The sequence below is a fragment of the Mesocricetus auratus genome, unplaced genomic scaffold (assembly GCF_017639785.1).
Source record: "Mesocricetus auratus isolate SY011 unplaced genomic scaffold, BCM_Maur_2.0 contig_3059_pilon_obj, whole genome shotgun sequence".
Taxonomy (NCBI): domain Eukaryota; kingdom Metazoa; phylum Chordata; class Mammalia; order Rodentia; family Cricetidae; genus Mesocricetus; species Mesocricetus auratus.
The window spans coordinates 20,583-33,345 of NW_024430583.1; the positions used below are offsets into that span (position 1 = coordinate 20,583).

Below are 12,763 nucleotides of genomic sequence, written 5' to 3' on the forward strand. Positions count from 1 at the left end.
AGAGAATCGAAGCTTTGCCATCGTTGTGGTAAAGGTTATCATAGAGCTAGCGAATGCAGGTCAGTCCGGGATGTAAAAGGGAGGCTTCTGCCCCCTATTGAAGAACCCAAGGTACCCCAATCAAAAAACGGGTCACGGGGCCCATGGTCCCAGGGCCCTCAGAAATATGGGAACCAATTTCAGAAAAGCAATCAAGAGGAAGTAGAGGCTTCCGAGGAACCCCGGAATGGACTTGCGTGCCGCCTCCGACTTCTTACTCATGCCCCAAATGAATGTTCAACCGGTCCCAGTCCATTCCCTGGACCTTTGCCCCCTGCCACCATTGGGCTTATTCTGGGCCGTGGCTCCTTAACTTTACAGGGACTCATTATATATCCTGGAATTGTTGACCCGTATCATAAAGAGGAGATTCAAGTTCTCTGTTCTAGCCCTCGGGGTGTATTTTCTATAAAGCAGGGAGATAGAATTGCACAACTGGTGTTGCTGCCCTCCCTCGGGGATGGAGAAACCTACACTTTACAAAAAAGGGCTATGGGATCTTCTGGAAGTGATTCAGCCTATCTGGCTATACCCCTAAATGAGAGACCTACAATAAAATTGTTAATTAATGGAAAAGAATTTGAAGGGATAATGGATACGGGAGTAGACAAAAGCATTATTTCACTCCATTGGTGGCCGAAGTCTTGGCCCACTGTTGTTTCATCTCATTCTCTACAAGGTCTTGGATACCAGTCCTCTCCTGCCATCAGTGCCTCAGCCTTAACCTGGCGGAATGCTGAGGGCAAACAGGGATGTTTTACCCCCTATGTGTTGCCACTCCCTGTAAATTTATGGGGACGGGATGTGTTACAAGCCATGGGCATGACCCTAACTAATGAATACTCCCCCAGGCATCAGCCATTATGGCAAAGATGGGGTATACAAAGGGTAGAGGCTTGGGTAGGCAAGAACAAGGCAGAATAAAACCCATTACACAACATGGAAATCGGGGTAGAAAAGGACTGGGTTTTATTTAGGGGCCGTTGAGGCTTCACGACCCATACCATGGAAAACAGAGGAGCCGTTATGGGTCTCTCAATGGCCTCTATCCTCTGAAAAATTAGAGGCTGTCACAAGATTAGTGCAAGAACAGGAACGGCTGGGGCATCTAGAGCCTTCTACCTCCCCATGGAATACACCAATTTTTGTTATTAAGAAGAAATCTGGGAAGTGGAGATTACTCCACGAACTGCGGGCCATTAACAATCAGATGCATCTTTTTGGCCCTGTTCAAAGAGGCCTTCCTTTGCTTTCTGCACTCCCTCAAGATTGGAAGCTTATTATTATAGATATTAAGGATTGTTTCTTCTCTATTCCACTTTACCCACGGGATAGACCAAGGTTTGCCTTCACTATCCCTTCTCTTAATCATATGGAACCAGACAAGAGATTTCAGTGGAAGGTACTGCCGCAAGGCATGGCCAATAGCCCAACAATATGTCAGCTGTATGTGCAGGAGGCTTTGGAGCCAATTAGGAAGCAATTTACATCTTTAATCGTTATCCATTATATGGACGATATTCTTATTTGTCACAAAGAGTTAGATGTTTTACAAAAGGCTTTCCCCATGCTGGTGGCTGAATTAAAACAGTGGGGATTAGAGATTGCCTCAGAAAAGGTTCAAATTGCAGATACAGGCCTCTTTTTGGGCTCAATGATTACTCCCAAAAATATAGTTCCTCAGAAAATAGAAATTCGCAAAGACCACTTACAAACATTAAATGATTTTCAGAAACTTCTGGGAGATATAAATTGGTTGAGGCCCTTTTTAAAAATTCCATCTGCTGATCTAAAACCCCTCTTCGATCTCCTGGAGGGTGAGCCTCATATCTCCTCACCCAGAAAATTTACCCCTGCCGCCCACCGAGCCTTACAGATGGTGGAAGAGGCCTTACAGGAAGCACAATTACAACGTATCGAGGAGTCACTACCTTTTAATCTGTGTGTTTTTAAGACAGCTCAATTGCCAACTGCAGTCCTGTGGCAACATGGACCATTACTTTGGATTCATCCAAATGCTTCCCCTGCTAAGATTATTGACTGGTACCCTGATGCTGTTGCACAGCTCGCGCTCGCGGAATAAAAGCAGCTGTTACACATTTTGGCAGGGATCCTGATTCCTTGATTGTGCCTTATACTGCTGCACAAGTTCAGACCTTGGCAGCCACATCTAGTGATTGGGCAGTTTTAGTTACTTCCTTTTCAGGACAAATTGATAATCATTTTCCAAAGCATCCAATTTTACAGTTTGCCCTAAACCAGGCTATAGTGTTTCCACAAGTGACAGCTAAAGACCCACTCCCAGATGGGACTGTGGTGTACACTGATGGATCAAAAACTGGTATGGGAGCTTATGTGGTCAAGGATAGGGTTATATCTAAACAATATAATGAAACTTCACCTCAAGTTGTAGAATGTCTGATAGTACTGGAGGTTCTTGAGGCTTTTCCAGGACCCCTCAATATTGTATCAGATTCCTCTTATGTGGTTAATGCAGTTAATCTCCTTGAGATAGCTGGAATAATAAGATCCTCCAGCAGAGTTGCTAACATCTTTCAAAAGATACAAGCTGCCTTGTTAAATAGGAGATTTCCTGTTTTCATTACCCATGTCCGAGCACATTCTGGACTCCCAGGTCCCATGTCCTTAGGGAATGACTTAGCGGACAAGGCTACAAAGCTGGTGGCTGCTGCCTTGTCTACCCATGTACAAGCAGCAAAAGAATTCCATAAGCGCTTTCATGTGACGGCTGAGACCTTGCGCCGTCGTTTTGCTCTATCCAGGAAAGAGGCTAGGGAAATTGTTACTCAATGCCAGAATTGCTGCGAATTCTTACCTACTCCCCACATGGGAATAAACCCACGTGGCATTAGACCATTGCAGATGTGGCAGATGGATGTTACTCATATTCCCTCTTTTGGAAGGCTTCAATATGTTCATGTTTCTGTTGACACCTGTTCTGGCGTAATGTTCGCCACACCCCTAACAGGGGAAAAGGCCTCATATGTGATTCAACATTGCCTTGAGGCCTGGAGTGCTTGGGGAAAACCCAGAATTTTAAAAACAGACAATGGACCAGCATATACCTCTCAAAAATTCCGACAGTTTTGTCGGCAAATGGATGTTACCCATCTAACTGGCCTACCTTATAACCCTCAAGGACAGGGCATTGTGGAACGTGCCCATCGTACACTCAAATCATATCTGATTAAACAAAAGGGGAGTATTGAGGATGTTCTACCCTCGGTACCAAGAGTTGCTGTGTCCATGGCACTTTTTACCCTTAATTTCTTGAACTCTGATGCCCAAGGCCACACTGCGGCCGATCGCCACAGTTTAGAGCCTGATAGGCCAAAAGAAATGGTAAAATGGAAAGATGTCTTGACTGATCTCTGGAAAGGCCCGGATCCTATTCTTATAAGATCCAGGGGAGCTGTGTGTGTTTTCCACAGGAGGAAGAAAACCCCCTGTGGATCCCTGAAAGACTCACTCGAAGAGCTCCTTCACAACTCCAGAATAAGAAGGATGGAGGCCAAGTGGGTGATGAAGACTCTCCTACTCGGGATGATGGTCCCTAGTATGATGGGAGAGTTACGGTGGGCCATCATGTCTACCTTCCCCCTACCGATGCCAGTGATGCAGAATGCCCAGGTGTTCCCTAGATTTTTCACAACTAACAGAGAGTTGGGGCTTGCCTTTTGCCTTTAGATCCTCAGATACAGAGTTTTCAGGATGAGAGAACCTTGTCATTAGTAGGAAGCTTGTGCTTTACTGTGATTTCTTCATTAAAGGATAATTTTATTCATATGGATCCAGAAAGATCTAATGCTAATCCTTTTGAGTTAATGGAAGCTGTACTGATCTTTCTCCTATGGCAATGATTGCTGGAGGATATAGTGAGAAGGGACAGATTACTTTTGATTGGAAAGGGGCATTAGGCAACAGTCTGAGTGAGGGACAGAGCTATGGATCATCTGATTGGTCCTCCTCCAATGTTAAGTATACCCCTTTTAAGAGAACTAATTATTCAGCTGCCCTTTATTTGGGTTGTGAGTAATGATACCTTAGGTAAGAATCAGAAAGAAATAAATTGCTCTGCTTAGAATTGTTTTTATGCATTATGCTGGGATGCTATTAAGCACCCTTTTGCTTTGGTAATGCGCATGCCTCGATTTGTTCCAGTTCCTGTTGAGACGCCAAGTAATTTGAGTTTGTTTAGGGAAAAGCGAGATTTTTGGGATCTCTGCTATTATTGTGGGCCTGATAGCCACCGCCGCGGTTACTGCTTCGGTTACCGCCTCGGCCCTTGCACTTTCTGCCACTGTGCAGACAACTCAAACCATTAATGAACTATAGGCCACTGTGACCATGGTCCTAGATAAACAGGCCACTGCCAATTCTCAGATACAAGGAGGTCTGATGTTGGTAAACCAACAGATTAATTTGGTTCAGGAACAATTGGATATATTGTGGCAGATGGCCCAATTGGGATGTGAACAAAAGTTGCCTGGCCTTTGTGTTCACTTCAGTACAATATGAGAATTTTACAAGAGCAGCTAACCTGTCAAAAGCTCTGTCTCAACATTTATTACAGAATTGGACTTTTGAGTTTGAGCAGACACTCCGTGAGTTGAGAGTGGCGATCCTGCAAGTGAATTCGACGCATCTGGATCTTTCTCTGATGGAAGGCCTCTCCTCCTGGATTTCATCTGCATTTTCTTATTTTAAGGAATGGGTGGGGGTAGGATCATTTAGCCTAGTTCTCTGCTGTGGAATAGTGTTGATGCTTTGGATGGTGTGTAAGCTCAGAGCCCAAACAAAAGAGACAAAGTGGTGGTGGCACAAGCACTTGCTGCCTTAGAACACGGAGCCTCCCTGACATTTGGTTAACCATGTTAAAGCAATAGGTCGCTGGCCTCCCAGCTCTTGCACCCCACGAGGCTAGTCTCATTGCACGGGATAGAGTGGGTAGGCTTCAGCAGCCCAAGGAGTTGCAAGGCTAAGCACTGCACAGGAGAGGTCTGCGGTATAACGACTTTCTCCTGGGAGATAAGTCATCTTGCATGAAGGTTCTATGTCATGATCTCCTTCCCCCAGAAAAACGACATCGGACTGGTCAGGGCTCTCTCTGGGGATAAGACCCTGGAGAGGAGCTTTGTACATGTTCCGAATTTGCACATGGGGATTTGACCTCTATCTCCACTCCAAAGTTGTGGGTGTCCTATTGCTTCAAAAATAAATGAATAGGGGGAGATGTGAGGAGCCGCCCTCGCTATCGCTATTGCCGTTAGAAGATGGCGCTGACATCTGCTGTCAGTTGGAGTTAACCGTTTAAGCTGTGCCTCTCCCGTGGCGTCATCTGGGGTGATGTGCAAACCACCAATCCCGGCTCTACACGTCTCACTCGGAGCTCCTAGGCTTATATAAGGGGCTGGGTTTCTTAGCTTGGGGTCTCCCTCTAAGAAGCTGATCATCTATCTCTCAAGATGCATTAAAGCTTTACTGCAGAAGGATCCGAGTGTTCTGCGTCGTTCTTGCTGGCGAGACGGTAGCGCGGGACAAAACACTATTCAGCTCTAAAGAGAATTGAAATCATGAGCTTTTCTGCTAAATAGATGGACAAAGAAAGGATCATATTGAGTGGCTACACTCAGACCCATTAAAACAGAGATGGCATATTCTCTCTTATAGGAACTTCTTATCTCCAAGCTTTAAAAGAGAGTACACAACCTGCAGTAACTGGAATATTCACAAAAGTAAAAGGAGACTCCTGTATGGAGCAGAGAATAATGGGCAGTAGAAAAAAAGGAAATAATAATCCTAAAAGGAAGAAATTGAGTGTGTGTGTGTGTGTGAGTGTGTGTGTATGTCTGTGTGGGTGTGTGTGTCTGTGTATGTGATTAATGGAGAAGTGATAAACATAAATAAAGAAGAAGAAAGAATAAAATAACAGTAAGGATGTATGAAAATGTTTTAACGTTTCTAAATATTATTATCTATAAATATGGGTGTCATACATCTAAGTGTCTATAAAAATATCCAGTTAGAGTATAAATGATATCTCCAATCTTAACTCATGATGCTCTTCACCAGGGCCATGGACATTCTCACAAAGCAACCACAGCATCCTGCTTTGATATTGTTGGTCACTGATATTCTTGATATTTCAAAAACAGAACAGTCTACTGTGCTTGTCCCCTGGGCCTCCCAGAAGTAGCAGGTGAGGCCTACACAGAAGAAGTCATGTTCTTCAGTCAGAGTCAGGAGTCTTGATGTGGACAAGAATTTAAAGCTTCCTCCCTGGGGACTAGCTTTCTTGGTATCATGACGCAATCTGTAAACTTTTAAAGCAAACAGTCCTTCCCAGGTATGAAAATTATGGACCGTAACAATGGTCTGCACTGCATGATAACCTGAAGGCTGCAATAGCAGCACACATACACATTGGTGGTAACCAACACCTTATAATTTGACTTAAGGAGTTCTCAAGGACAGGAAAGTCATTTCTGGAAATGGAGGCCTAGCCGATTTCTGAGCATTAGAGACAGATATATCTTGAAGTAGAACCTAAATCCACTATGCATGACTCACATGAATATTCATATAAGATTGATTTTCCAACTAGTACCAATTCTTATGTAGAAAGTTTTCTCATAGCTATAGCAGGATAATTCTGAGATCTTTCTCATTGGAAGTCTACAGAATTATTTCTAGTGAAACAGAATGCGGGAAAACTGAATTGTTTCTCAACGGATCATTCACTAGTGTCTCCTCCCTCTCCACTTTCTAGGATTTTTTGTCTGGCTCTGCAGGTAAGCAGATCTGGGGGATTAATTGCCCCCAACATGAGCAAGAGATCATTCAGAAGGAAAGTGCCTGGATTGTTAACACAGAACTGTACTTGATTAGTTAAAGACATAGGAATCTACAAGTGATTCCCCATTTGACATAAACAGGCAGAGCAATGAAAATAACTAGAAACCACCTTCAGTGAGTCTAACTTGAATGCCACTTCCAATCACTTTCCAGCAAAACCTCAGGAGCAAAAATGGAACTGAATGTTTGGGATCTCAAAAGCACACAAAATGAATTATTTAATTTACTATAGACCAAATTTAATGAAAGGAATACTCTTAGCAAGTAATTTTCCAAGAAACCATTGAGAGGAGTAAGAGACACAGCAAGCAAACTGTTCTCACACACAGAAAGCAGACTGCTGCATGTCTGTAGAATCCATTCTCTGTAAAACACCCCTGAGCTCATTGCAGGCATTGATCCTCCTCCTCTGGGTATTACACAGTCTCACCACTAGGTGTCAGCTAACAACAAACTGAAACAAAATAGGTTTTGTCACCAGAATTCTATTTTTATTTTTTTTCATACACACGATTCTTGTTTAGTATAGCAAAGGTGAAAATGCCACCTTCTCCACAACAGTAAACAGTAAAATTGATCCCCAAAATAATTCGGTACAAAACAGGTCTGTTTCTGAATTAAAACAAGAGAAACAAAAAGCCTTTACATGAGTTTTTAGATCCCATTTTTAAAAAGGGAAAAAAAGAGAGAGAAATGAAAAAGAAAACCACCATAGTCTGCACAGTCCAGTTGACAACCCTCCCTCTAAGAATTACGGACAACGTTTCTGGGTCGTGTTACTTCTATGGATTTGTGCGGCTGTTTAACTGGTGTCCATCTGTGCAATGTACTCATCCAGCTGTGTATCCAATTGCTCCACAGAGAGATGTTGCTTTGAGTTCCTGCTTGTACCTCTACCTCTTCCAATGCTGCCTCCAAGGCTCCCTCTCCGGATGAGACCACCAACAAAACACCCTGAGCCATGGTTTCTCCTCATGCCACCTCTGTTCATTCGCTGTGCAGGTCTTCTTTGTGAGTCAGTCTGTGATGTGACAATCTGAATGTTCATGGGGCGGCCAGCTAAAGGGACACCATTATATTGCTTCATAGCCTTCAGGGCATCTGCCTTCTGTTCCAAATGCACATGTGCTGTCCCTAAACTTCACCCGGAGCGATTGTAGTGCACTGCTGCTGTCTTCAGTGTTCCAAATTCTGAGAAGAATTCCTGAATATCCGTGTCTGATACCCCGGAGTCAAGGTTTGACACCAACAGCTTTCTGCCCATCCCTATGCTGCCACTTGTTGGAAAGTTGTTTAGGCCTGATGTAGGGAGCTGGCCGGTTCGTGCCTCCTCCTACAAAGCTGGTAGACATGGTAGGCCGGTTCCTCATAGGCCTGCTGATTCGATTCCCCCCACACAGGGGCCTGCATGGCACCACCGCGACTGCCCTTATACCCTGCCCTGCTGCAGCCTTGGCCTTGGCTGTGACCGCCTTGCTGGCTCGGGTTCAGCTTAATGATGTCATCTAAAGGCATATCCGTTTTGTTGGCCATGATGGTCTCAGAATCGGACCTCTTGTTCTCCAGAATTCTAATTCATGTTACTAAACCTGAAATCAGATATCAGGATAATACTGAAAAATTGGGTCACATACCTATGTCAACACCACCTGGTTTGTAACTCCTTTTCTAACTGGGAAAATATTGTGGCCTGGTACCCTGAAACAGGTTCAAGAGTGCAACACTAAAGACTCAGCACAAAAATACAAATTTCATTTTTTCTTTTTTTTCAGAGAAATATTCTAACCATCAAGCCTAGGTTGTTGTATAGGGAAGGGGTATCCTGTATCTCACTGAGATACAGCTGTCTTTGCCTCACCTATGATGGGATAAAATTTGTTTGCCACAAAGCTGTCAAAACACTATTTAGAATGTTATACTTACTTGACAGTGCATATTTCTGTGTTGAAATATTAATGCTGGGTTAAAATTTCAATTTTAAATGTTAGTGTTTACAACTATACACATGGAACTCAAAAATGCTAATTTTGGATTTGATTTCATTTCCTGGTTGGGTATGCCAAGTCCCAACTTTTTATGTGCCTCTGTTTGAATAGGGCAGTGATTTAACATGGAAGTAAGCATGGATTACTCTATACTTGAAGATTTTTGTCCTTTCTATTGTAGCAAAGAGAACTGTTTGCAAATATCAAGACATAAATACAAATATTATGCTAGATGATTCTATAAGAATATTTTTGCAATGAGTATGAATAAAAGGGGAAGAATAGTCCAGTACATATAATATGAAATTTGTTCATAATGTTAAGGCATCCACAGCAGAAATTCAGAGCCAGATTCTTTATAAACAGCAGAGAAACTATTTGCATCCTTGGACCGTTACCTCTTATGTCCCAGGACAGGTTTTCCTGTCACTGTGCTGTTGACTGGTGACATTCCCATGACTCCTGACCTGGATCTGGTGATTGTCTGTGTTTTTTGAGTGCCAGTGAATATCTGTCCTTTTCTTTGAAATTCCCCACATTGCAGGCCTGGTTGTTATATCTGACACTTAACTCTTTATCTTCACAATGGAATGTCTCACTCCTCACTCACTTGGTATCCCAAAATCCAATAACTGAGAATTCTATAGCTTCTTCCACTCTGCAGTCTTTCTATTCAAACATCTAAAATCTAAACCCCTCCCAACATATCTTTATAGGTGAATGGTCCTTCCACAATGCACCACTTTGTTCTGCTCTCTCACATTATCATCCACACAGTTAAATTCATGATGCCTTCGCTTAATTCCACAAAGCCTATCCACATGCTTGCTACCTGATTAGAGCAGAACTGACTATAAGAGGACTCTGCATCCCAGTATCTGTCACACACAGATAGAATTAGTTAACCTCACCTCAATTTAAGAATGAAAACCACGAACTTCAATTTACACCAACAAAAACAAACAAAGTATTTTGCCTGTGTCCCATGCCAAAAAGATATATGGCAATTATGATTTGGGGAGAGACATTTCTGGAACTTGGATTCTGAAAAGAAGACTCATGCATTTAATGCTACCACAGGGGAAAGACATACAGGCTGATTATTGTGAGTTTAAAGCAAGTCTGTTTTTCAGAGCGAGTACCAGGATAGGCCTCAAATATATACAGAGAAACCCTGTCTCAAAAAACCAAAACAGAAAACAGAAAAAAAGAAAGAGAAAATTGCCTGGCAGTTGTGTTACATGCCTTTAATATCAGCACTCAGGAGGCAGAGGCATGCAGAACTCTGTGAGTTGGACACCACCCTGGTCTATAATATATGGTTCCAAGAAAGCCTCCAAAGACACAGAGAAACCATGCCTCCAATCCCCCTCCCCAAATATGTGTCTCAATATGTTAGTGGTCAGTGCATGCTAATAGCCAACCTCTGACTTCAGCCTGCATTGTAAGCTGTCACCAGTAGATGGTGGTATTATTTTAGTATCTCAAAAACATGTTTGTCTTCTCTGTCTGATGCTAACTAAGGTGCTTAGGACAACCCCCTAACACACACTGTCCCCACCTATACCTAGGTGAATGCCAAAACCAGATAGGGAAAATAAGTAAGGTATGTGTAGTGATCTTTCGTTGTAATCTAACAAATAAAGCTTGCCTGAAGTTTTGAAAAACAAAGAGGCCAACCACTACCTCTTACCTCTATCTCAGTCAAAATGGCAATACTGTCTCAAGGAACTCTCAGACTGCAAATATCTCCACCAAACCTCACGTCGCATTGTTCCCTTCTCCTCCTGCCATATATTCCTCTCTCCAACAAATCATCAATCCTGTTCTCACCTTCCTAATCCTGGGATTAAAGGATTGTGATCCTAATTACAGGGATCAAAGATGTGATCTCCATTTCTCTTTTAGCCTGAATCATTCTTGTATAGGCCAGGGAGGCCTTCAACTAACAGAGATCCATCTGCCTCTTTCTCATGAGTGCTGCGATTAAAGGTAGGGCCACTGCTGCATTGGCTCTGTGATTAACTCGTGGCATATATGTGTGACTAACAAGTGACTTTGATCTTTTTTTATCATTTTTTATTTTAATTTTAAATAGCTTGTTTTACATGTCAATCCCAGTTCCCTCTCCCTCCCCTCCTCCCACACTCCCCTTCCCCCCTCCCTCCCACCCTATTGCCAAATCCTTCCACATAGGGGATATCTAGAGTCTGTCATTTTACTCTTGGTAGGGTCAAGGCACTCCCCTAAGAGTCCAGGCTGAGAGAGCATCTCTCTTTGTGCTATAGGCACCTGAAGACAATTTGTGTACCAGGGATAGACACTGATCCACAGCTCAGGGCCCCATAGGTTGCCCAGGCCTTCTCACTGACACTCACATTTGGGGGGTCCAGATCAGTCCCATGCTGGCCTCCCCACTGTCGGTCTGGGGTCCAAGAGCACTCCCCTGTTCAGATCAGCTGTCTCTGCTGGTTTTGCCAGCCCATTCTTTGACAATTTGCTCATCACTCCTCTTTCTCTGTCACTGGGTTCCTTGGGTTCAGTTCATTGCTTAGTTGTGTGTTTGCCTCTGCTTCCATCAGTCACAGGATGAAGGCTCCCGGATGGTTATATACATCAAGTTCATTATCAGGAATGGGCATTCGAGGTGGTCCCTCCACTATTGCTTAGCTTGCCAATTGATGTTATACCTTTAGATCACTCGAGGTCACTCTCGTGCCTGATCTGTCTTCGATCCTATGATTCCCTCTTCCCCCTATTCTACCCCCACCCTCTCAACTTCCTGTTCCCCCATGACCAACTCCCTTCCTCTTTACCCCCTCTATTCTTCCCAGGTCCCACTCCCCCCCCACCCCTCGCCGTGTTCCCCATCCATTCAGAGGATCTTGTCTCCATCCTCTTCTCTTGGGTACTATGCATATATGCATATCTTTTAGGTTCTTTCCTGTTTCCCAGACTCTCTATCTGTGGAAGTGCAGACTGGCACTATCCTGATCCATATCTAGAATCCATATATGAGTGAGTACATACCATGTTTGTCTTTTTGCGACTGGGTTACCTCACTCAGGATGGTTTCTTCCAGTGCTATCCATTTCCCTGCGAATTTCAAGATTCCATTGTTTTTTTCTGCTGAGTAATACTCCATTGTGTAAATGTACCACATTTTCTCTATCCACTCTTCAGTTGAGGGGCATCTAGGTTGCTTCCAGGTTCTGGCTATTACAAACAATGCTGCTATGAACATAGTGGAGCAGATGCCCTTGTTGTATGAACCTGCCTCATTTGGATAAATGCCTAAGAGTGGAATTGCTGGGTCTAGTGGTAGATTAATTCCCATTTTCCTGAGGAATCTCCATACTGATTTCCAAAGAGGCTGTATGAGTCGGCATTCCCACCAGCAGTGGAGGAGTGTTCCTCTCTCTCCACATCCTCTCCAGCATAAATTGTCTTCGGTGTTTTTGATTCTAGCCATTCTGACAGGAGTAAGATGGTATCTCAGAGTTGTTTTGATTTGCATTTCCCTGATGGCTAAGGATGTTGAGCACTTTCTTAAGTGTCTCTTGGCCATTTTAGCCTCCTCTACTGAGAATTCTCTATTTAGCTCTGTACCCCACCTTTCAAGTGGATCCTTTGGTGTTTTGGAGACATGTTTCTTGAGTTCTTTGTAAATTTTGGAGATTAGCCCTCTGTCAGATGTAGGGTTAGTGAATATCTTTTCCCATTCTGTGGCCTGCCTTTTTGTCTTTTTGACTGTGTCCTTTGCCTTACAGAAGCTTTTTAGTTTCAGAAGGTCCCATTTGTTAATTGTCGATCTCAGTGCCTGTGCCACTGGTGTTATGTTTAGGAAGTGGTCTCCTGTACCA

At 43.4% G+C, this 12,763-nt stretch overlaps 1 pseudogene; it reads right to left on the minus strand.

Moving 5' to 3' along the window:
- Positions 1–7,717: 7,717 nt before the first annotated feature.
- LOC121138083 lies at positions 7,718–8,448 on the minus strand (annotated as a pseudogene).
- Positions 8,449–12,763: the final 4,315 nt, after the last annotated feature.